At 45.1% G+C, this 26,567-nt stretch overlaps 2 pseudogenes; both read right to left on the reverse strand.

The window, feature by feature from the left end:
• Window positions 1–19,149: 19,149 nt before the first annotated feature.
• On the reverse strand, window positions 19,150–19,859 carry LOC146865800 (E3 SUMO-protein ligase RanBP2-like; annotated as a pseudogene).
• Window positions 19,860–19,928: 69 nt separating this feature from the next.
• Window positions 19,929–25,284, reverse strand: LOC146865801 (E3 SUMO-protein ligase RanBP2 pseudogene; annotated as a pseudogene).
• Between the last annotated feature and the right edge of the window lie 1,283 nt (window positions 25,285–26,567).

The raw sequence follows: 26,567 nt of genomic DNA on the forward strand, positions 1-26,567 counted from the left end.
GGGCCCAGGTCTATTTTGGATTGTTCTCACGATACCTCCATGTCAACGGGTCCCGTTCCCATGGGATTTGCTTTGTTAATCAGGCCTTTATTTGTGGCAGCGTTGGTGGAGTTTGAAAGTGTTACGGGCTGCAATGAGGAGAAAGGAAAAACATAAGGGGGCAGTGTGTTAGTTTCCTCCTCTCTCTTTTCTGTCGAAGTCAAAGTCAAAGTCAAAGATACTTTATTCGGCAATTCAATGTCATAAAAGTGAACATGATAAAACAAAGCATTTCTCCAACAAAACTTTAAAATCTTTAGAAAAAATGAAAATAAGTGCATTTTTAACATCAATCAGGGGACAGAGTTTGAATTAAAAAGTAAGGAAGAAGGCATCATATAAAGTGCAAAGTGCTGAGTTCAAATACAATAGACAGTGTATCATATAAGTACCAATGATTGTAAAGAATGGGCACTAGAATAAAAAACATCTAAAAATGAATAGCGGCTAAAATGACAACTTTTTCCTACACCTAATGGCTCCTGTTAAAAAACTTGCAACCCCAAAACAGACCATAGGGGAGGATAACATTTGGAGGTATAACAAAGCGGGCCTAGCTTGAGTAAAATGACAATCTCTGACTAATGGAAATATAAACCTTTTACGCAACAAAACATAATAATCACAGAAGAAAATAAAATGTAAAGCATCTTGCTCAGAGAAATTGTCGCAAGGACAAGGTTTTAAGGTGCTAGGTTTTGTAAATCCTTGAGGAACTGCAAGAAGCCAGGGAACCAAATGTAATCAAAATCTGGCTAGCACAAAGCAGTAAAAGGCATTACTAACAACGAGTAGATATGGTTGGACTTGATTGCACAAAGATAGTGTGACATATCTTCTCACCATTGGTTTTGCTAACTCCTTTTCTTCCCTGAGACCCTGGCGCTTGTCCAAAAACTGAAGTTTAATGGCTCTAATTTTGGATTTGCCCATAGGTTTGGGGCTATAGTATAAGTCTGGGCAACCGAGCCATTTTGTCAAGTCCATTATATGCTTTAACCAAGGGATGTGCGCGGCTCTATCCAACACAGTCAGTAATTATTAATCGATTTAAGTTAGTAATAGGACTGGCCCAAACTCTCAGCCAGCTCAACTAGGCGGCTACCACTCACTGATCCGAGATGTAAACCACCCCTACTTCTTCATGTAATATAAATGGTGGGCGGAACTTCCAAAAGCTTACGTAAGAACTCATCTTCAGCTCCCTGAATATCCTTTCCTTCCTTGTAGCCTCTTTTCTGTCTTTTCCTTGACTATGGGTGTTTCTTGACAACAGGATCGCCAGGAAACAGAAAGGCAGAGTTGATTATTTCAAGCTAATCGATGTGGCTAAAGAAACAGGGTCAGATGTAAACTTAGTATGCATACATTTTAAGAAAGAACCTTGCTACACCATTGACTGTCTTTGGAGGCCAAACTCCAGTCTTATTTTGGCTTGTCCAACTGACCTGGGGATCCTACAAATAATTGTATATGCCTTGATAACTAATAAATCCAATAGTTTTGTGTCTTCCCCCTTGGTAACAGGAGAGCCATATGCAATAGTTGGCTGGAGTTTTGCTCTCATAACCTTAAGAATATAATCATATGATTGGCATCTCAGTGATTTATATAAACATTAAAAGCATGAATTAGAGTTGCAGTTTTTGCCCTTAAATCCTTAAAACTATTTTTGAACGATACTCTATTATCAAATAAAATGCCTAAGTATTTATTTTTTTACCACTTCAATTGGCCCTCCTCTAGCCCTCCATGAATTATTTTGTTTAGCCAGACCGATTTGCATAATTTTGTTTTTTTTAGCAGTCAGTTCCAAGCCATTTATTAAAATATAATAATCAAAAGCATTTATCAGTCTTTGTAAACCTATTGGGGTTTGACTCAGCAGGTAGTGTCATCTGCGTATTGTAGATAACTCAGTTGCACCTCACCTAATTTTGAAGCATGGGCATTGACAGATTCTAAATGCTGCAATTGGTCTGACAAAAATAGGTTAAAAAGGCAAGGGGCAAGGACACATCCTTGCTTTAACCCATTATAGGTATTCATTATTTGGGATAGAGTATCACCTACACCTAACTTGACCTGAACCCAGATATTGGTGTAAATAAGAATAATAGCGATTAACACGTTTATTTCTTTCTTTCTTTATTTGAGGTTTATATAGTGCTGGCTAGCCCCGGAGGTATCAGAGCACTTTACTTAAGGAAGCAGCGTGTTACAAATTACAAAAATAATCACATTAATTACAGAAAGGATACAAATTCAATACAGGAGTTATTAGCGACCATGAAAAGCAAGATCCACAAAAAAGAAAACGGCCAGTGAGAGCAGGGAGTCCACGGGAGGGAGTCAACAGCGGAGAAAGAGACGAGACATAAGTCCGAGGTCCGGCTGGGTAGGTGACGCCCATATCGGTGTGCCAGAGCCTCTCTCCCCATTAGCTGTCGGAGCAGCTCCACCTGGAATCAGTCATACATTTCGGCCTCTGCCGGATAAAAATGAGGATCAGGAAGGGACCAAAAGTCTAGAGTCCAGAGACAGGCTGGTGGAGCTGGCAACAGTGGCAGGATAGGAAGGGAAGTAGCTTGGCAGCCATCTTAAAGTCAGCCAACTTGAGTCTGTAGATCACCAAGACTCTGTTGGTGGTATTGTCTCTAGATCGTAGGATAGTTTCCTCAGCTAAGCCCGTTGTCAGATGGGACATCTTCCCATACCGGTGAAAAAACATTTGTGGGCGCCATTTTAGAATCAGGCTCTGTGAGATCCGTTCAGAAAGTAAGTGCAGAGTTTAGTGGGGAAATAAATTAGGCACCAGCAGATTCTGAAAACCCGAGTTCAGGTCATGAAAGGCTGTTTTACGCACCCCCACTTACCGCCTCAGGAGAACGTCCGCTGAGAATCTCAGAGGACACTGCCGATACAATTCGCTCACTAGAAGGGGGGTGTTTCACCCACAATGGGATGGTGCGCATTTTGGGCCGGTAACACTATATTCCCCGGCCAAGGCTCCGGTCTCAGTAGGGGCACAGTCGCGGGAGGGCAGCATACTCAATTTTGTGTGCCCCTCCCTCTCCAGCGGCATTCGTACCTCGCTGATGGTGCAGGGGAGTCAGCTGGCAGAACGCTGCTTCGAGAAGAGGGCGGCGGGGGGGTTGCTACCAGGTGTTAAAGCGGGAGCCAGCGACATCGCGGTCAACTTCTCTCGGCCCAAGGGTGTTTTCTCACAATTCCCCGGGCGCCATCTTGGTTCGTTTTTGTGTGGGGATGATGCAGGGAGGACCTGGCTTGGCTGTTCGGGCTGGACTGTTCCCATGAGGCACAGGGTCAAGACTGATTTGCATGTGGCCAGGTCTAAACTGGGGTGGCATGGTGAGCAAAAGAATGATGGATTTAATCCAGATCTCTTGACTGGAGGTGAATGTTTTGATTTGTTCTGCATTCCGTCCATAAATTGTGTGTCTTTTGCTTTCTCACCCTAAGTGCGCCAGGTATGCCCAGACGTGGGTCCTGGGCTCGCTGTGCCACTGGAATCAAGCTATCCTGGCTGAAGAGGGGTGAGACCCCGAAACCGGTCCTAGGATGCTTGTTTCCAGTCCAGGGAGGACCTGGCTTGGCAGTTCGGGCTGGACTGTACCCATGAGGCACAGGGTCAAGACTGATTTGCATATGGCTGGGTTCAAACTGGAACGGCATGGTGAGCAAAAAAACGATTGATTTAGGCCCAGATCTCTGTACTGGGGTGAATGTAGGACATTGTTCTGCATTCTGTCCATCAACTGTTGTTTTTGCATTTGTCACCCCGAGTGGGAAGGGTATGCCCAGACGTGGGTCCCGTGCTCTCCATGCCACTGGAATCAAGCTATCCTGGCTGAAGAGGGGTGAAACCCCGAAACCGGTCCTAGGATGCTTGTTTCCATTCCAGGGAGGACCTGGCTTTTCAGTTCGGGCTGGACTGTACCCATGAGGCACAGGGTCAAGACTGATTTGCATATGGCTGGGTTCAAACTGGAACAGCATGGTGAGCAAAAAAACGATGGATTTAGGCCCAGATCTCTGTACTGGGGTGAATGTATGACATTGTTCTGCATTCTGTCCATCAACTGTTGTTTTTGCATATCTCGCTGCCCAGCAGGGAGATCTTGCCAAATTGTACATACTGGCCTCTGCCTAGGTCGTAGGAGGTCTCCGCTCTATCCCTCGTGATGAATTACCCATTGTGGTATATGTCCCCATCAACAGGCATCCTCCTGTGTTCCATTTGCTGATCAACATTGATTCCGCAATCTTGGCAAACCCTGGAATTGCCCACAAAGGGGCGTCAGGCAATATGGTGCCTGCTTTACCACTCTTCTGATCGTATTTTCCCATATTTCTGCAACATGGCTAATAAGGTATAGAGTGTCCCAGGAACTCCTTTACCTTGCATTAATAGTTCCAGCAGCGAGCCTCCAACTTTCGACCCTTCTAGAAGCTGTTTTTCCCAATTGCCTGGTCATCAAACCAGTGAATTGCCCGCTGTAGTTGTGTGGCCATGTAGTAGTATTCAATACATGGGACCTCTACTCCACCCATTTGCCTCGGTCTCTGTAATATTGAGAGATTAATACGCTTGCGTTTGGTGCCCCACAACAGGTCTATCAGCAGAGTATGTAGTTCATTTGCCTCGGTCTCTGTAATATTGAGAGATTAATACGCTTGCGTTTGGTGCCCCACAACAGGTATATCAGCAGAGTATGTGGTTTTTTAAAGGTGCAAGACGGGATTCTACAGAATGAATTTTGTAGTGCATACAAACATCTCGGTAAAATAACCTTTTTCATAATTGCAACCTTTCCCATAAGGGATAGGGGCAAGTCCCTCCAGAATCTCACCGAGCCCCGAATTCCCTCTACCATTCTACCTATATTGAGCACCAGGACCCTTTCAGCCGGCTGAGCCAGGCTAATCCCCAAATACCTAAGGGGGGGGGGTCCTTCGTCCAGGGCAAACACACCTCAGGAAGCTTGGCCACCAGACAGTTCACAATGCACCCCAGGGGCAGTACCTTCGATTTCTTGGGGTTCACCCAGAGGCCAGACACCTCACCGAATTCCTCCCGAATCCCCAAAAGAGCCGGGATTGACCTGTCTGGCTGCTTACAATACACCAGCATGTCATCAGCGTACATTGAGACCACGTGATTAGAGCACCACACTTTAAATCCTCATTCTTTTAACCGGTTCCTGAGAGCGCAGGCCAGTGGTTCCATGGCCATCACAAATATCAGAGGGGATAGGGGGCAGCCCTGCCTTGTGCCCCTCTCCAATTAAAACGCAGAGGAAACTCTACCTCCCGCCTTTACCCTGGCTCTGGGCAATGTATAAAGTAATTGAACCCACTTAATTCACCCCGAGCCCACACCCATTTTTTGCATTGAAGCCCAAATGAAAGACCAATCGACTGAATTGATTTGCTCAATATCTAGTAGGACTAGGGCAAGCTCTTCCTGCCTTATACCTGGGTCATGCCACACATGGGCTGATCATCTCAAGTTAAGCATGGTATTGCGACGTGAGATAAATCCCGATTGACCCGGGTGAATCAAGTGCGACATATAGGGGAGAAGTCTGTTTGCCAGAATGCCGCTTAGCACCTTCACGTCTATGTTTAGGAGTGATATCGGTCTGTATAAATTTGGTTGCTGTGGGTCCCTGTCCTGTTTTGGGATCATTATCAGCAGGGCCTTTCGCATAAAGTCCAGAAAGCTCTGTGCGTGAAGTGTCTCATTGTTCACCTCCACTAATCTGTCCACCAATATCGGTGCAAATTGTTGGTAAAATTCTGCCAGGAATCAATCCTTCGCAGGTGATTTCCCTGACTTTAGGCGTTTTATATCCCCCTGTATCTCTACTCTCGTACTTGGGCCCCCTGAAATTTCCTCCGCCTCCTACTTTATTTGCGGTCGTTTTTTTTAAGATAGAAACTCCGCTATTGCAGTACTTAAAGGCTAGGTACCCTTCCCATACACTTTAGCCAAGTGCCCGGCTAGAATTCCCCATTTGCGAGTAAACCATTTTCCGAGCCCCATCCTGTAATTGCAGTATTGGTTCTGTGGATGAATCCCTTCTCAGTAATCTATTATTATTATTATTATTATTATTATTATTATTAAATGAAATGTGTAGAGCGCACTGACACCATGGGTTTCCTGGCGCTATAGGACAAAGGTGATACACAATCTGGGGTTAATGCAGGGTTAGCAGGGTGGGGGAAAGAGAGAGGTTTTGAGCAGCTTCCTAAAATGAAGGAGGGAGCTGCTCGATTTGATGATCAGGGGAAGGGAGTTCCAGAACTTCGGTGCCAAAAGGGCGAACCTTCGTCCGCCAAATTTCTTGGTTCTGGTTTTGGGTATGACAAGTGATTTAAGATGAGCAGAGCGAAGATTGCGATTTGGACAGTAGGGAGTGATGAGGGAAGTCAGGAAAGCAGGGCTTTGAACGTGAGGCAGCCCAACTTGAAGGCCACCCTCTGTTCTATGGGCAGCCAATGTAGTTTATGCATCAGAGGTTTGGCAGATTGCCATTTTGGAGATTTGAAGATGATACGAGCTGCCTGGTTTTGGACCACCTGAAGGCGGTGGAGAAGGGTTTTGGGAAGTCCGTGGTAGATGCAGTTGGAAAAGTCCAAGCGGGAGAGCACAAGAGATATGATTACTTGAATCAGAGCAAGTGGGGGAGCAGGTGACTGACCTTCCGGATCTTTCTGAGTTGGAAGGAACTGGATGAAATCACGGAGCCGACATGAGGTCGGAGAGAGAGTTTGGCGTCGATAGTCACGCCAAGACTTTTTACAGAGATCGAAGGGGTTGGTGGGAGGCCCAGTTCAGTGGGCCAGAACTGGGTTCCCCAGAAAAAGGGGCTGGAGCCCGGCAGAAGAAGCTCGGTTTTCCCGGGGTTCAGCTTCAATTGGTTGGAATTCATCCAATCTTGGATGTGGAGCACAACGGAGTGAAAGTTATCTATCGCATTGGGAGAGTTGAGTGGAAAAATGATCTGCAGATCATCGGCATAGTTATAAACTGTGATGTCCCAGTTACGGAGTGAGTGGAGTAAGGGCCGAAGGTATAGATTGAACAGTAAAGGTGACAGGGAGGAGCCCTGGGGAACTCCGCAGGTTGTGGGGGTCTTGGGTGCTGTGTAGGGGCCCAAGCGGACGGCTTGGGTTCTACCAGACAAGAAAGACCGGATCCAGCTGAGGGCAGGGTCCTGGATGCCAGCCTGTTCGACACGGTTGAGCAAGATGTTATGGTCAACCGTGTCGAACGCGGCCGAAAGGTCCAGGAGAACGAGGGCCTGGGGGGTCCCTGAGTCAGCATTTCTCCTCAGCGTGTCAAGAACAGCTAAGATGACGGCTTCAGTAGAAAATGAAGGCCTGAAGCCGGCCTGATTAGGCTCCAGGTAGCAAGAGGTCTCAATAAAGTTAGAGAGGCATCTAGTGACATGTGCTTCGAGAAGTTTTGAGAAATAGGGCAGAAGTGATATGGGGCGATAGTTGGAGAGTTCCGCTGAGTCCGCGCCAGGTTTTTTAAGTAGCGAGACTAGGATGGCCTCTTTGAAGGATCTGGGAACAGTACCTGTGCTGAGCGAGCCATTCAAGAGAGGTAGGATGCATTCAGGTAAGGAATGACATACACTTCGTAGGACTGAGGGTGGGCAGCCATCGTTCGGGGAACCTGATTTTATCCGGGACGCAAGCTGTACTAGGGAAATAGGGTTGATGGGGGGGAATTCGGTGAAGGCGGAAGGGTTGTTAAGGGGAGTTTCCGGAGTGGTGATCTGAGGGACGGTGGAGATCGATGCCTTGATTTTATTAATTTTTTCGATCAAGAAGAGGTTGAGAGCGTCACAAGTTTCTTGGGTGGGGGTTTGGCCTGGGAGGGTTCTGTCGTCAGATGTCAGTTCGTTCATGATTTTAAAAATTTCTTTAGATTTGTTGTCCGAAGAAGAGATTCGGTCAGAAAAGTGGGTTGATTTGGCTGAAAGTATTGCGATTTTGTAGTCTCTGCGGGCTGAGGTGTATTGTGATCTGGCTGGTTCGGAGTAGTTGCGTCTCCATGCCCTTTCTATCTGACGTACCTTCAGTTTAAGATTTTTGAGGTCGTCCGAGAACCAACGGTGGGAGTTGTGGTGTCTGGTCGGGGGAAATTTGATTAAGGGGGCAAATTGGTCACTGGCTGACTGCAGCCAGAAGCATATGTCACTTTCTAATTTGTCAATGTTGGTTCGCGAAACGAGGGCAGGGCGGGTGTCTGAGAGAGTCGCAAGAAATCCTTCTGAGTCATAGGCGTTCCATTTGCGAGATAGACCACCGGCCATCAGTGGGGTGGGGGGATTGCCACTGATCGTAAGGGTGGTATCTATTAAGTGGTGGTCTGACCAAGTACAGGGTGAGACGGAGGGGGGAGAAAGAGTTAGGTTTTGGGTCCATATTTGGTCTAGAATGTGGCCCTTAATATGTGTTGGCAAGGTGAGTTGTTGAGGCTAGTGAGAGCCTCGAAGACCTCCAAGGTGTGGGGCCCAGCGTTGATGTCATTAAACCAATAATTAAGGTCGCCGAAAAGGGCGAATCTGGGGTGAGAAGTGAGAAGGTTGATCAACTGATCGGTCAGGGTGGCCGCGAAGGAAGGCATCAGTTGGGGGGGCGACAAAGAAGAAGGAGAGTTAAGGCCCCGCTATCCGTTTTTAGGCTGAAGATAAGGTTATCTACTCCCAGGAGTGAGATGGATGGAGTAGAGATTAAGTTAAGGCGTTTGGAGATTATGGCCGCTACCCCGCCCCCAGGGCGGTTTCCTGGCCGATCGGCGCGGAGGATGTAATAGTCTGTGGGGAGGGCCGCCAGAATGTCAGGAAGCGAGTCCGCAGTCAGCCAAGTTTCAGTGAGCAGGAGGACATCCGGTTTCTCGTTGGATAGAAGGATGAAGATGTCGGCGTGATGTTTAACCAAGGAGCGGGTGTTTAGATAAAGAACTCTGATGGTGGTATTGCTCTTGGTAGGCTGGGTAGGGGGGGTGACCAGATTGGTGGGGCGCCGATCAGATGGGGATATACAGGTCATGGAGATGCGTCTGATGGTAGAAGGGGAGGGAGTGAGGTTGGGGAGTTGTAGATCCCTCAGGGAGTCGGCCGAGTAAGTGATGGTATGGCCGGCCTGGCTGACCCCTAGGCCCGGTCTGGCACGGACGGGCTTCCCTTTGGCGCGCCTTCGGCGTGCTGACGGCGCGCCCGCTGCGCTCGCCCGCTGCGCGTTCGGGGAATGCACATTGATATAGTGTGTGATGGGCGTGGCCTCGTAAGAGTGGGCGTGGCCAAGGTCTTGGCGCGAGGATGGCGTCAGTGTCGATCTCAACCCGCAGCAGCGCTAATATCGGCTGCGCGGGGGAATTTGGCAGAGTGCAGCTTAGAAAAGTGCCCAGAAGTAAGTGGATTACAAGTAAAATTACACAAAATACAGTGGTTTTAAAAGCAAATTAGCGAGCGTTTCCTCCCGGCTGTGCCTCAGGAGTGATCAAGCTCGCATGGCCCCCGACTTATCTCCCTCCTGGTGCAGACGCACCATTTCCCTCGTGTTTGTGGGGTGACATGTAACCTCTCCTCAAGCCTGGACAGCTTACGTTCCTGATCGGCTATGTCCTTCAGTAGTTTCTGCCTCACCCCGTATGTCGTATGTATACATTCCCAATGAAGGACCACCTTCATGGCGTCCCATTCATATTCTCTGTTTAAGGCCGATCCCCAGTTTTCCTCAAAATATTTAGTTAATGCTGCTGAAACCGACATCTCAAATGGAGGATCCAGTAATGCCTCCGCTCTAAGGCGCTACGTGGGTATGGCCGGTTTGGGTTTCTGGTCCTCAAAGCTTATCATTACCAGTGAGTGATCTGAGATGTATCTTGTTTGGTACGTTATCCCGTTCACTTCCCCTACTAGTGTTGGTGACATAAAGCAATAATCCAATTGGCTAAGTGTGTTAATAGCTGGTGTATGGCAAGAGAATGTTTTCTGTGTGAGGTTACGTTCCCTCCATATGTCCGTGAGCTGCATTTCCCTAAGCATGTCTGTCAGCATTCCCATCATATGTGATTTGGTGTGCAATCGTGGAGGCTCCTGGTCTAGGTTTCCATCCAGAACACAATTTACATATCCAAGCAAACTATCACCTCCCCCATGTATGGCGCAGCTGCCGTCATGACAGACAGGAAGAAATTTGAACAGTCAATATGTGGAGCATAACATTAATGATACACAGTTCCTTCCCCTCCAATGTACCATGCAAAATCAAATATCTACCTTCATGGTCCACCAGTTGGTTTAAACACTTGAATGGGACCCCAGGAGCCACCCAGACAAGAACCCCTCTTGCAAAACCTGAATAGGTTGTGGCACATATCTGTCCCCTCCATCTGTGCCTCAAACACGGTTTAGCATCCCACCACACATGAGTTTCCTGTAGACATGCAATCAACACATTACATCTCTTCAGATAAGCATATACCCTTTTGAGTTTCTCGAATGCAGCCAACCCCAGAACATTCCATGTGAGAATTTTCAAAGTCATGGACGCCATTTCCAGCAAGACTCTTTGTCCCTTCTTTTTCCCATTGACGCTGCCTCCCCACTCATAGACTGGGTGTGAGTTTGAACTGACATTCCATCGATCCTGAACAGTATTCCTTGTATCTTAAAGGACGTCCAGCTTTCCCCAACTTTGGAATCCGAATAAACAACCCTACCCAACCTCCCCGTGGTCTACACGGCTAGACAGGACTCGCCCCAGTTGCCCCATACCCCTCTAACTAAACGATTTACAACTGAACAATAGCTATGGCTCTTTCAACTATGTAGCTCAGCACCAGACTACCTTTTACTTAAAACTTTATGAGCCAGAGTCCCATCCTTACAATCTACCAGCGACGGGACAGACAGTCAGGCGTGAGACACAGCATCCTGCTCCCTTGACCGAGGCTCAGTTGCTAAGAGGCATGAACAGGGCCCCTGCTGGTTGTCACAGAACTAACATTCCACACCTTCCCATATTATACAGATGTTCCTCTATCATCTTTACAATCACTTATCTGATACTGCGTTAATAAAACTCAGTGTCCCCGCTCAGCTTGCTTCTTTACTCAACAAGCGAGTGTCCGGCACCACATCTTGCGATCCTTTCTCCGAGTCCTGGATTTCCTCCCGCTGTAAAGTTCCATCTGAGTGTACTCGATCTGTCCGAGCCCACCCAGAGCGCCAGGCCCAAATCTGATAGGCCTGCCTCATCTAGCCATGAAGTTGCCGCCTTTGCCATCAGAAAGAAGCTTGTCTTCCCTTTATGCTCCACCCACAGCTTGGCTGGGTATAACAGGCTATACTTCAGACCAGCCTCCCGTAACCATAATGTTTGCCTGTGTTACTGAACTCTCTGTGTCTAGTCAGGAAAAATCGTGATAGAGTGGCCTTGGTAAGTTAACTGTCCTTTCGCTCTGGTGGCCTGGAGGATAATGTCGTGGTCGCTGTAATTAAAAAAAGGGCTATGATTGCTCTTGAGGGGGTTACCTGGACGAGGCGGTGGCCCGAAAGCTCTGTGGGCTCTCTCGACATTAAAGAACTTAGATAGTCTTTTTGGGGCATCTATGTTGACAATTCAATCTTCCAGAAAAAGGTCCTCGGCCGGGCCTCCGCCTTCTCAGGAAAGCCAATGAAGCATAGGTTTTTCCTTCGCGATCTGCCTTCTGCCTCCTCTGCGCGTTCATCCACCTGTGCCACCCTTTGCTGGGCTTGCACCATCGAGTCCATAAGTGAGCATGCCTCCTGCTGCATGGTCTCCACATTTTGCTCTGTGGCAGATATGCTAGCCGAGACCTTGTGAAGGTCGCATCTCAGGAGATTCACCTCTATTGCCACTGCATCAATTCTGTGCATCACATCTTCTCTGGATGACTGGATCGCCGCCATAATCTCTGCCAGCGATGGAGACGTGTCTGGAAGATGTCTTGATCCGTCCTCCTGTTCATCTATGTTCGCAACAGCTCTGGTTAGCTCCGTTGGGCACAGTTGTGCATAGATGGATATCTTGTTGGACTGTACCGTATTCGCCTTGTCCTTCACCATCTTGCCAATGTTAGCAGGTCCGGGGATCCCAATCCGTGTCTAATTCTCGCCTTGCCGAGGGAGGCAACACTGTGGGACCCTTCCTGCTCGCTTGCTCACTTCGTATCTTTGTCGTCGCCAGCTACATTATTTAGGTGCCACTGAAATCCGCCCTGTCTCAGCTCTCCTGGGCCGTGGGACCAACCATATCTTTTGAGTGACTTTGTGGCTCTCAACTGCACAAATCAACCTTAGGATCTATGCCTCAACCCGACTCAAATCATTCATAGCAGTTTACTGACTCCGCTGCACCTCCATGCTTCCCCTGTAGACTTGGGTATGTTTGCTGTGCTAGTTCCGTGGGCCTATATGACCGGTTCGGTGCCACACTGCCCGACATCTTCTGCACTGCACAGTTTGGGATTCTTTCCCTACTTTATCCAACGGACCGCCGGGGGGCCAACACCATGCTCGCCTCCCTCATCAGGCCCCAACCGGGCATCAACCGCATGCGGCACCCGGCCGCTTTCCTCCGGGGGGTCCCAGGTTTTCCTTTTGTTCCCCCTCAGTGCCCGTGCTATCTCGGGCCATGGCCCGGCATCCTACTTGTTGCCTGATGGAGTGCCTATATGGAGGGGGGCTGGTAACCATCTGTATTTTTCCCCCCTGCCTCCTCACCTCAGTGGCCGGGTCCCAGTGACGGCTTCAAGTCCAGACCTCTTCGAGCCTGCATCCCCAGCCTGTCCTTGCTGCACTTGCGGCTTGGCAGGTATAACTTTCTCCGTGTACCGGCCTTTCCCTCGGGCTCAGTGCCTTGCTCTGGGTCTTTTCCCCAGTCTTCGGCACCTTCTGCCACAGTCGTGTGCGACTCTGTCGCACCTCCGGCCATGCGATCAGAGCCCCGGACCTTCTGTGTCTCGACCCGGCCCACAGCAAAATGGCGCCATGAGGTCTCCAACGTTGCACCGTCTACCTCGGCTGCCGCAAATCCTGAAACTGTTTTTTTGAGCTGCCGATAGGCGCAGTGGAGCTGGGTCCACTTCCACACCTATGAAGGGTGTTTTCTATAACTGGGATGTACAGGATATATGCCGGATAACTGATCTCTGGAAAGAGCTCTGGCAAACACAACTAGTCTGCCATGCGTCCAAGCCTCGCCCCCCATGCTATATAGATTTATTATAAAATGTACCCATTCAGCTTCTGTAATGTTAATACTAATGGTCCTATTACCTCACCTTTCAAGTTCTTTAATTGTTTTCCACACCATTGTAGTGTTATTTTGTCTTGAAGCATGAGTTCATCTGTGCCAGAGACCGGATTGATATCTTGATTTAGCCACCCACACTTCTCATCTAAAGGAACTTCTTCATGGCCTTTTACACATGATATGATTTCTGGTATCTGTGAGAGAAGTCTACCCGTGCCACACTACTAAGGGATCATTTTAGTTTAAATAGCTGGAAGTTGAACCATTTATTCTGGGAGATAGATGCACATTTTATTTTCTTCCGATTTTGTATTGGAAATCTTCCCACCAAGGATGATGGACTATAGTTCCATTTATCAATCATGAAGCCTATCCCCATCTTGCGCTGTTCGCTATCATTCATTAATACCTCAGCAGCCTGCAATATTTCTTCATGTTTATCCGTGTGCCATACCAGTCTCTTCAAATTGGAAGAGGAATGGACCATATGAAGGAGTTCATTGTATCTTGGATTACTACTTATTGGCAATTGTAATATAAATATCTGAGGATTGTGATCACTCTCAAACCAAGGGGGTCACCATATATTCAACACATTTTGAACTTAAATTTCCCAAAATGAAGGTATAGTCAATAATTGAGCAGTGATTAGAAGATTTGAAGGAGGGAACTAGCCTGGGATTGATCAAGTATTTTTCTTTTAACATAATTAACCTCAGCTTGTGCATATTATCGCAACACTCTTTTGCAATACTGTTACCCTTTTTGATGAGGGGCGCAGATTTAGGTTACAATCGCCAGAAAAGATAAAACCAGTGTCTGGGTGCCGGGTTAATAACAAGTTTAATATAACCCATATACTGTACAGCTGGGTCACATTATTTGCCTTTGCACTTAAATAAACATTAAGAATTATCACTTTAAGGCCATAATACTTTAGTAAAAGGCATTGTAACCAATCCATCTCCAAACAATCTACTTCTACCACTAGATTTAGCCCGGGTGCGATATAACATGAGAGACTGCAATTCGCACAGTTTTATTTATTAGGACGTGCTGCCGGGAGACTGAACTCCCTAAACCCACGCAGCAGCATGGCACGTTCTATCCATTTTCTTGGAACAATAAAATTGCAAAAGAATTTAAAAATAACATAGTTCCTGGGTCGACCAATAAAAGGGCCAGCCCATGCACATTCGAGTAACATATCCTCAGCTGCATATCTCCTCCATCTACAGCTGACAAGATTCAGTTCTCATCACCAATATGCTCGTTCCCAAGTGTAGCTGGAAGCCAAAGCCAGTCCTGTAATTGCATATTGTTTTTAGGTACGGACTCCTTTTAGAGTATTAGTGATCAGCAGACCAGTATTAAATGCTGATTTTGGCAATGGACTAGGTGCTCCTCTGAGTAGACGATTTAAATGTTACCTTCAACCTTATTTCTATGTTTTTCCACTTTATGGGCTAATGTCTCTAGAATGGAGGGATATTTAAAGGGGGTGCAGTTGATTACCTCAATGCCACATTCCTTAAAGTAGGAACTTAAATCTAAAATTGTATTCACAAATTAAGAGTAGACCAAGTTGTTATGGTAGACCCCAAATTGAACTAAAATATATTTGGTGGAACTGAACTGAGAGAAGGTCAGTAGTCTTAACCAAAGATAAATCAGGGATGGTAGAAATAGGTTTTAGGATTAGGCTCCAATTATGAATATCGTGAATACCCCTAGATTCATACAAAGAATGAAAAAACAATCTTACACTACATGATGCCTCATTTTCCAGCATAACCCTTAACAATAATGTTGGGCCTGTTTTACTATCATTCGTTAAAATATTAATTTGATGTTCTGCGAAAAGCTGCAGGCTTGAGAGTACACAGGGCTTCATCATGTTTGCTCGACAATCCACATGCATGGACTGGGTTACTTAATCTTGAGACGGGAGCATAGCCTCATTATAAGCTATCAATCCAGTCTTGTGCTGCGTGTTACAGACTATTTTACTAAAAACATTCCAAGCCTCTGCTTTTTCCCGATCCCACTCAGAAACCTACCATCTCTATTAAACTCAGCTCCATTATTAAGGCTGACAATATTAGAAGCTGCAATATACGGCAGTATTCAGAAATTCTTATTTACCACCCCTTAAAGGGTAACATTCCTCGCTCCTCAATTCAAGTTTCTTAGATTTGTGTTCAATTGAATCAGAGGGGGGTTCCATTTTTTTTTTTGACTATCCTGGCCCTGGGATTTCTGACTAGCAGGTTCAAAAAAAGAATTCTTAGCTTTATTCCGAGCCTTGTGTAACCTTTTCCTGGCCCTTTTTGTCAATGGAGGGGCACTACTGAGGCTATCTCCAGAACCCGTAGAATAGGCAACCCGACTATTCTCTATATTAACATTACCTGGAGGAATAGTGGTTTCATTGCTTGCAGTAGCAATGCCCAAACATACTTCATAATCCCCCATTCCCCTGCTGATGTCCTAATTATATTAGGGGGAATATCTTGCTGAATCTGTTGGAACTTTGTGCTCACATTTGCTACTCCTGGTGCTAATTCTTTATGTTAAATTAGGGATTGATCTAAATTTGGTTGCACAACGAAATTCTTGACTTCTTAAATGAGAGATACTTTTTCTAAAATATGTGATGTGAGTATTAATTCATTGATAACATAGGTCTAGGCTCTTACCCCAGGTTGGTTATATTGTGTAATTTTGTGTCTATACCCACCACATAAACTGCTAAAGTATTTAATAGGTCCACCTGGATGTCAAGCTTATTGGAGTGAAAGTTTATCACTGTCGTTATTGCATCCATTGTGTTCAATAAACTTTGCCACACTCCATTTTTATGAACATATTGATGTTTACGGAGGCACTCATCCACTACAGTAGGGACATCATATTTATCCAAGAATGAGATGTCTGCAGAGTTCAAGGAGTTCTCTACTTGAAATAAATTCTTTATACCCTTCTCAAGACTTGTGATTTTAACCTTTTGCGAGGTTAAAGTTGGATAATAGTCAGGGACTTGCACGCTATCACATATTCCTAGACTGAATGGATTTAGGCCATTCATACTATTTGGTGACTGAATTATAGATTCCCCAAGACTCTCACAGACACAGCCATTCCTAGTCCTATACATGGGAGATTTATGAGAACTACGGTTAAATTGAATATTGCCCAAACAAATAACAGAGGCATCACATTCACATTTACTTGAGTCCTTTATACAGTTGTGAAAATGGTTTATAACCCGGAATATATCCTCTGCCTGTACAGCACGAGTCTTTTGCAGCAACGGCATGATTTGGGCTGATGAAATGTTAGGTGGAATGACTTCAGGAAGATGCACACAATGAAATTGAGCTTTAGCAGCTATAACATGAAAGTTCCCTCTTTCAAATTGATTATTTTTTACAGTGGAATCATTTAAACGTAAAGAAGTAATGGCAGCACCCTGTTGCTGGTGGTCTTTCATGTCTTCATCCTGAGATAAAACACCCGCACATACAGTCTTGGCTATTGAAGAACACGAGTTTGCTGAAACAGGAGTGGATAAAGATTGCATATCCTCACTTTAGACTTTATCTGGTGTTTTAAAGAACTCCATGATACTAGGCTAAAAATGTTGAGTCCCACTAACAATAATTTGATTAAATACTTGATCAACAATAGATAGCCCACGATCTGGACTAGCCAATGTCCTACTATGGTCTGTTGATTTCTCGGGTTCCAGCTCATTACCATATAATGAATCCTTTTGGGAACAGGTTTGGACTTTCTTGGCAGCCTTCCCCCTTTTTTTGATTGAGCTTGTAACAAAGCTTGTATCGATCCTCTTGTGTGCCCTGATCTCATAATGAGGAGATTTTACCCCCAGGGTCTACTTGAGCGCCTTGTCGACCAAAACACTTATCCTTATGAAATTGAGATAAAATAGAGTCAGGATTAAAATGCTTCTGTCTGGCCCTCAACAGGCTGGATTTGCAGCAACGTATTTATCACAGAGACAGATGGAGGGAAATATAAGGCAACAATTTAACAATTACTTCTGTAAATGAAGCCAAATGCCAGAGAAACAAAAATGCAGCCAGTAGGATCAACTGGCTGTTACCTTCCCGTTTCTGGGCAACAAAAAACTAAAGACTGGCTTGCGGAGTACCTTCTCTTTCCCTTAACTTCTCATCCACATCCTTACAGGCTCCTGAGGGTCCCCTGAATAGGAGCGAGGGGTAGGAGAAACAGCTGGTCAAACAGCTTTAATTAGATCCTCAATGCAGGAAAAGGGGACATTTTCTACACATATGACATCACTTAAGCTTGTCTGATCGATACATGATCAATGTTCTCCTAACTTGTTTTTGGCCAAGACTACCAGTGATAACCATAATCTTGCATCCTCCGGTTCGATTGTACCATCCTGATGCATTTTTGTTAAAATCTTGTGTAGGTCACCTCTTAGGCCGAAGGACACATTGTGTAGTTTATGTTTGATTGGTGTGCACCTCTTCTTCACTTTGATCAAATGCCTCAAATTTTTATATTTAGCAAATCATCAGTGAAAACTTTGGTGAACTCTGAAAACAGCTGTGTATTTCTTTTTTTTATGCTGTGATCATCTTCTAGAAAACCAACCATCCATGCCAATACTGATAAATACTTCAGAACTTACTTACCAGATCATAGCTCAAAATTCTATGATACCCGACACTCTGAATTGTCAATTCTCAATTTTATTTTGAACGTCTTTTTTCTTTTCAATAAGTGAAAACACTTTGTTTTTTCAATTCAACAATGATATACAAAAAAGAATCCTCAAAAATCATTCAACAAGACACCATACTCACAATTCAATTTTTTTCTCACCACATCCATTCCATTCAAACTCATTTATAACCCATACCATACTACAAACAACCACATCAGGCCCCAACTGATTATACCATCGTGCTTTGCTCTCTAAGGCAAACCAGACTTGGTGCCCCAGCACCAAACAACAACATTAATTTAGCTACAAGAAGAACAACAAGAAGATGTAAAGTGCATCCATTGATAGAAATTCAATAATATATAACACCTAGTATTTAGATTACTGATCGTCTCTATCACATCCACCCCCAGCACCAATTTCTCCACTTTGTTCTCTAACCTTTCCATACTGTTGATAACATTTTGACTTTGAACAGCACTGACAGATATACCTTTCTCTATGTTTCTAGAAACATTGCCACGTTGACTACTCCTGAATACTTTGCCAAAATGTCCAACTTTGTTACACTTCCAACATTCTTGGGGCACTGCAGGACAACTCTTATAGTTTGAAACATGAGAAAATAAACCACTTCTAAAGCATTGTCTTCTATTAGTCATATGAGATCCTACGGACATAGACAATGGACCTGGTTGCCCTGGCAGATCCCTTTTATTGCCACTATTCACAAGAGCTACTTGGTGCATAGTGCATTCTAATTGTTTAGAATCCTCTCTCGACAACTCTATGCTTTTGGGTATGTCAATGGCCTTGTCTAGCGTAGAGTTTTGACAGGACAAGATTCTTTCTTGTATTTTGTTAGAAAAGCACCTTGATGCTACTTGATCTCATATGAGTTGAGATGTGAAATTCTAATAAATAGAAGGCCCGCTGACCTTCCTTTTTGGAGAACTCTGTGACCCAAAGCTACTGGGCATTATAGCACTCGACTCTGTGCTAGAACCAAATTTGAAGCTAGAAGCAGGTGGAAATGTCTCTTCAATGGTGGGTGTGGCCTAAGGATTAGGGGTAAGACAAGAAGCACAACTCACTGAAGAGGCTTCATTTCTCACCAGGCATACATTGTAGTCCCACTGACTTTTCTTTTTGGAGAATTGTGACCCAAAGTGTCTTGGCTTTATAGTACTTGACTCTGTGCTAGAACCAAACTTGTAGCTAGAACCAGGTGGCAATGCCCTGTGAATTAGGGGTGAGACAAAATCTGCTTGGCTGTATAGCGCTCGACTCAAACTTGAAGCTAAGCGCAGGTGATTTTTTCACTATAGTAGTGGGTGTGGCCTGTGGATTGGAGGTAAGACAAGCAACACAGCACACCGAAAAGGCTTAATTTCTCATCAGGCTCACACTGCAATCCCACTGACCTTCCTTTTTGGAGAACTGTGACCCAAACGTACTTGGTTTTAGAGTACTTAACCCTGTGCTAGAACCAAACTTTAAAGCTGGGTACAGGTGGTATTGTCACTGTAGTAGTGAGTGTGGCCTGTGGATTAGGGGAGCGACAAGAAACACAGCTCACTGAAGAAGCTTCATTTCTCACCAAGCACATATTGCAGTCCCACTGACTGTCCTTTATGGAAAAATGAGCTCCAAAGCCTACTTTGACAGAACTAGAAGTGTCCCCTGATTCAGATTTGTTTGAGGGTGCCAGCTGAGAAGTTCTTGGTACAGTGATTCTCATGAATGGAGTCTGGCACGCAGCACACATTTTAGTTGCTTCTTTATTGACCACTAAACACACAGAACAATGCCACTCGCCTTTCTTTTTACCTAAATGTTAACTAACTGCAAAGCTACTTTCTGAAGAAGCACACTTAGATTTTGTTCCTGATGTCACACCAGTAAGTTCAGAGAACTTGCTCTTTAATCCAAATAAGGCAGACAGAGGTGGAATGGAGGAAGGGCCACTTTTAGCACATGGGTCGGGTGTTTGGCAGGCAGCACAGTTTCCCAAGGAAGAATCATTTTTGACCAAACATGTTTTGCACTTCCACTGCCCTTCTTTTTTGGAACACTCAGACCTAAAGCCACTTGGTTTTAAAGCACCTGATTCTGAGCTAGAACCAAACTTGAAACTCAAAACAGGCGGAGGTGCTACTGTAGTGGCAGATGCTGCCTGCGGATTGCAGGTGAGACAGGAAGCACAGCTGACTGAAGAGGCTTCATTCCTCACCATGCACACACTGCAATCCCACTGTCTTTGCTTACGGGAAAAGCGAGCTCCAAAGTCACTTTTCTGAGAACTTGAATTGTCACCCAATACAACAGTATTTACAGACCCTTGCAGATCAGATCCGGGTACACCAGTTGTAACGGTTGTCTCACAGGTTCCACATATTTTAGACCCTGCTTCATTGGTCGCAGAGCAGGCCCGGCAAACCCATGGGCCTTTCTTTTTCCTTGAACAGTTACTGGTCCCACTTACAGGAGCAGCTGAATGTATGTGTTAGCGGTATATTAGCTAAAGTAGCAAAACTAGAGCTATAAGCGGTCAATGTAGTCACAGCCTCACAACCCCATGTCGGTGAGAACTCAGGCAGGCAACACATATGGAGGTGGTGGCAGCATTCCTTAATAAACGAACATCACAGTCCCACTCTCCCTGTTTCTTGCTGTACTGCCCACCAAATTTGGCTCCACTAGGAGGGTCTACAGCTATCTTACCAAAGCTGAAGGTTGGAAGTGCAGCCACACCAGGTGCAACAGCAGGGCCTGTTTTAGTATCTTTAACGGGCGCCATTATTACTTTATTAGTCATGCTTGGAGGTAGTGCCCAACAAGTGACACAAACTGGGGCAGTGGAATGGTTTCTCACATACAACCATCGCAGATCCACTCATCTAATTTCCCGCTAGACTGTTTTCCAAAAGTGGCACCAACAGATGAGGACTTGGCAGTACCCTTGACCTTGTTTACAGGCTGATGGGAAGCTTCAGCACTTTGCTCTGGTGGTGAAAGCACAGTAGTTGATTCCTTCAAATGCTTTTGGACCTCTTCAAATTTCTTCTTGAACAGTTGTGCTTCTCCTGGGGTTTTGAATCGGATGGCAAACTGTTCAGGCTTTGGCATTTTGTCTGCAAACTCCAATGCATGCCAGACATAGGATTTATTAGAGCCCGCATTCAGTTTCAGTGTCATATTTGGACTTATATATTGATTGGCACAAATTTTCAATACTTGCTCACGCCTCATTAGAAGTCGCACTTTACCTGATTTTTTATGCCTTAAAAATTTCAAAATCCCAACACCCCTTTGATTCCATTCCTTCAAATTGGTATCAAAGCGGAAAAGCTTTTCTCTGTTAGAAAACAATTCTTCCTCCTCCTCCTCACCGGTCTTAAATTCAATGTTATCGGGAAGAGGAAAAACAGGTTCAAAATGTGCACCGTCGTCGTCAGAAGCTTCCAGAGCGCTACCATCAGATTCATGGCTTATATTAGATGCATCTACAGTGCGAGTTTCAATCAGCTGCGTTTTAGGATCCTTAAGATTGAATGTGGGGTACCCCTTTTCAAAAACGTGAGACATCTTATCTAGGTTTTGGGGGCCTGAAAAATGTTTTTGCTCAAAATTAAACAGATTTTTTTGCATGGATTCCTGACTGGCAACAGATGCTTTTTAGCCTGTGTGGCTACCTTGACATAGTGCATCTGAAGTCAAAAGACTGAAAAGACTCACTGCCAGAAATGGCTGTGTTGGGTGGAACAAACTGTGGTGTTTAAAAGGCGAATTCGCCATCATTCGACTGAAAATTAGATGTGAACTTGAAGGCTGACGGTGTATCTTGTGGCGAGTTTATAAAGGGTGGTATTTCCAATGAATCAGTCTGTGGGGTAAGGTGCACCTTTCCTAACTCTTCAATCTTTGAATCCAACCCCGTAGATACTAATGTAGACTTCGTAAAATATGCTGCTTCGGGCAGTGGTGGATTGGCGGTGGTCTTTGGTCTTTGGACCAGCATACCCGAACAACCGACTCAAATTCCATGCACCCCAAAGGACCCTACGATCGGCCCACCTCTGCTACGCCGTGGTCCCCTGCACCAGAAAGACCAGATCCTACCGTGCGGCCAGAGCCTGGAACGACCTTCCGCTCCACCTCAGACAGACAACATCACTCCCATCTTCGCAAGAAACCTCAAAACCTGGCTCTTCGACAGACCCTCTCCTTGATGGACTGCAACCTGCGACCCCCCCAGCGCCTTGAGACCCTTACGGGTGAATAGTCGCGCTTAACAAACAAACACCTGATTGGAGCACTGTAGCTATAATAATCTTCACTACGAGGAGACAAAAGTCCAAGGCTTGGTGAACCGTAGTGTACAGACGCACTAAAGGCTTTTTGAGGAAATTTAGAGGATGTGCTCTGGACAGGCGGAGTAGGAATCGGTTACTGATATGCATACATGTGGGGTTGAGATGCAAGCTGATTGCCTCGCTAGAGAGGGGCCTTTGCTGGTGTGTCACTGGTTGCTGTTCTAAGCAGGTATTTGGAGTTGCAAGCTGGTGCCTGATTTTAATACCCAGCTGCTCCCTGGGTAGAAACTGTTAGGGGGGTTCCATGAGAACTAGGGGTTCCTTGAAAACCATCTGGCATAAGCTGTGGTCCAAAGCCCTCAGATGGCCATCAGTCAGAATGTGTGTTGCCACTGTAACTGAGTTTCAATTCACTAACCTCATTATTTAGTACTTCCACTTGGTGACAAAGCATTTGAATCAAAGCTTGCTAATCTTCTACCCAGAAAGGTGGTGTCTTTGGAGACAACTTGTAGCTTTTATTTGGTGATATTGAGAACTTTGTTGTAGTTTGTGTTGAGAGTTTGATTTCTTCATCTATTTGGGAAGCTTCATCCTTCAAGGCAGAGTTATCTTCTCCGCAATACTGGCCAAGCTGCTTCAGCACTAAATCTGGCATCTTTTTGACTGTTTCTAGGGATAGAGGCAACTTTTTGGCAACACTGGAATCTGAAAAACTTTCATCTATGATCTTAGACAAATACATGTTGCTTTTCTGCAAACAGTTTGTACAATGATTTTGCTCCTCTGCTGAGATTGCCTCATTTTTAATGTCTTCGGCTTTTCTCTGAAAGATACGTGCAAGATTCCAATAGGACACAACATTCTTTATTTCATCAAAGGTCCTTATTGCATCATCAAATCTGCCATCAACCACATCCAATGATGCAAATGCTATGCGTGCCTCCTCTTCATATTTGGAAACTTCATGAATCTGGATATCTTGTCTGTGAAAGTGCTTGACCAATGGGTCAATGGGTTCCGGAATATTCTTCTTCTGTTTGATGTGATCTAATAACGGCAAGATCTTCTTCCAGTAATGGACGCAGCGCACCATGTAGTCCTTATGGTCATAATATGAATTCAAATTGCTGACCATTTTATGAAGATTTCGTGCCCAGTGTATGATGTGTGCAGGTTGGAGCCATCCTTTTCCAGTGCTCTCTGAGTAATTAATTCATGTTGAAGCAGTAGCCTCAGTTTTGCCGAAGCCCCTGGCTGTGCTTTTTTGTGAATCACATTGTAAACTGCATCCCACCAAGACCTTTGTCGTTCTGTGCTAAGTGATGTGCAGACAGGCAGTGGTAAGCATTTTGGCTGGTTTGGGTGGTAGCGAATATTAAAGTGGTTTTGCAACTGTAAGTTACTGGTGGATATTACTCCAAGTAGAAATATCTCAAGATCTAAAATACCAAATGGATTCCGGAGCATTAGTGTTGAGTCTAGGGGTTTCCTGGGGCAATCGTGGGAAGAGCTGCTTCAACCACTTGCGGATTTCAGGTGGAGAGGACATGTGATACTGCAGACCAAGCCAAGCTAGGTGGTGGAGACTCCCATTATGCAAACAAATGGAGCCATTGTCGTATCTTGCCAGCTCTGCTGTCTTGGGTTTGGTGCTGTCAATATTACGGATGTCGTCAGATACCAGGAAGGATTGTCACATTGCCATTGTGTTCTCAAAGAAAACGTCAACCAAAACACTTTGTCCACTTTTGTTTGCAAAGGTTTCAACATCACCTTTCAAGAAGCCTTCCTTGTTGAGGCTTAGATTACACAGCATGTGTCCTGATTGGCTTAGACGATCACACGCTAGCATTTCCACCAAATCTTGCTCATTTTCAGAACCTTTTACAGATTTCATTTTTGGTTTTGGTACCTGGAAAGCAATAAGATAGCATAAAGCAGCTGGTTCAGTCACTGCTCTCCACTGTGCCTCACTGTTCTGTGCCATTTTTAACAGTAATGTTCCGGCGTGCATGTAGAACTGACCTCTCATTTGCAAGAACATAATGGATAGATCATCGGTGCCAGTCGCATACTGCTTTATAGCTTGCAGAGTCTGATCAAAACTCTGGAACACTTGTTTGCGTTCTTGCACATCTTTACTTCAAAGAGACAGCAACATGAGATTGCAGTGAGCCAGAAGCAACTCCTTATTGAGCAATCTCCACATGCTTTTATCAGACTCAGTCCCTCGAAAGGATTTCAGGTATTCCTTCAGTGCATGCACGACACAGGCGCACCACTCCAAACTGGTACGCAGGGCCCCTTTCTTCTCAGCATTGAGGCAATGATTGACCGCTTCTTCCATTCTTGTCTTTTTCTGATACAGCTCCACTAGTCGAATGTTAACGTAGACATCATCTGGCCGCGTGTACAGCTCTGACTGTATTAAGTCAAACAACTGATTCCATCCTACATCTCCTTTAAAATTCAGAAGCTCCTCTTTAAGTTTATAAACAGCAGGGCTTCCGGGAAACTGTTTAGATGCTCTTCCAACCCAATACTCTGCTCTTCCACCATCAACGTTCTTGTCGCAATCTTCAGGAAAGGGTCCTTCTGGGTAGGGTTCAACTCAACGGAAGACTTGTAGCATCCAACTGCCTTGTCTACAAGGCCTTCAACTTCATACAGATGCCCCAGAAATGTGAGTGCTTGGGGACCCCTTTCTTGTACATCCAAGTACGAAGAGATGTATCTTTTTGCAAGTTCGTATTCTTTTGCCTCGTAGTACAGTTTCACGAAAAAGAATCCTACGAATGATTTCTCTCGAGGGGACGGCGCAGAACTCTGCATGGACGCAATGTAGCGCTCCACCTCGGCCTTGCTGCGCCGCATGCCGGCCAGGGTGTCCAGATCAAGGGTAGTAGATGAAGTGACTCTATCGTATATTATTATTCCCTTACCCTTCTCTCTGTTTTGAACACTCCAAAACAAATAGAAGGCCAAAACTTTAAGTGCAGTGATGTACTGGATGTACCTATAGACTCAGATGGGACTTGCACTCTCATAAAGAATTTGTGCCTTCGTACAACTAGATTGACTGTGCCTTCAAAATGCAATTCCAAATGTTTGACCGAACTTTGGTATTCAGCTATCATTTCGTCTTATGAAAGGGTGATATTCAGGGAAATGGTAAAACACATCCTACGCCAAAACACCTAAATATTAGTGTAATTAATTCCTTATTGTGTTTACTTTAACTGTTTTCCCATCCATAGCAACCAGGTACACATTAAATGACCTGATCCAAAGCCTCCACTTGAGTGGAGGTTCTCCGAGTCTTAAAGGAAAGCTGCAAGTGGTGTAACGGTTTGCATCATACTGACCCTATTCTTGTTCAAAGCTATCAACAATATTAAAGTAACATACAATAAAATAATATACACACTGACACATGAGAGTCAATAACCATATTTAAAGCAAGTGCTAATCGCTGTTGGCATCAGATTTGAGGTCAATGCTGCAATACATAAATTGAGTCTATTTGAAAAGCATGTAAATCGCTGATAAAACACTTATGTTGCAGTTAAGGCATGCATTCTAATGGCTATTAGCACAAATGCTGCACTAAATCATGAAAATCATGCTACTCATTGTTAGCCCAACTGTTGCATACATTGCAATCAGCAGCTTATGTGATGAAAAGCATGCTAATCGCTGTTAGCACAACGGTTGCATGATTAGAACAGGCAGCAGGCGCCTCTGTTGTCTTACAGCTTGATGACGTATGCCCATGTGACTTCACATCTTTGAGGATCGTTGTTAGTGCGAAGCAACGCACACATGGTTCTTTCGCAGCTCGCTCTCCCAGATACACAGGTATGCAGGACTTTTTACTTTTGAATGTATTTGAATATGGCATCATGGACACTAGTCAAGCGCTGGTGACCACTGCACATGATATCTGCCCGCACTGAGCATTCGGCAAACGGCGCTGCTCTGCTGCGGCCTCACTGAGATTCCACGACTTGAGTTGTAAGCACTGTGTGCGCTCTAGGGGAATGTCTATAAATCCCAAAACTATGATGAAAACTCCCAAATAATAATTACCACATACATGAAATGTTGCCAAATGTATGCATTGGTTGATAGTAGGCCTGGGCCAAAATTCCGTTCCG

The sequence above is a fragment of the Triturus cristatus genome, chromosome 2_1 (assembly GCF_964204655.1).
Source record: "Triturus cristatus chromosome 2_1, aTriCri1.1, whole genome shotgun sequence".
Lineage (NCBI taxonomy): Eukaryota > Metazoa > Chordata > Amphibia > Caudata > Salamandridae > Triturus > Triturus cristatus.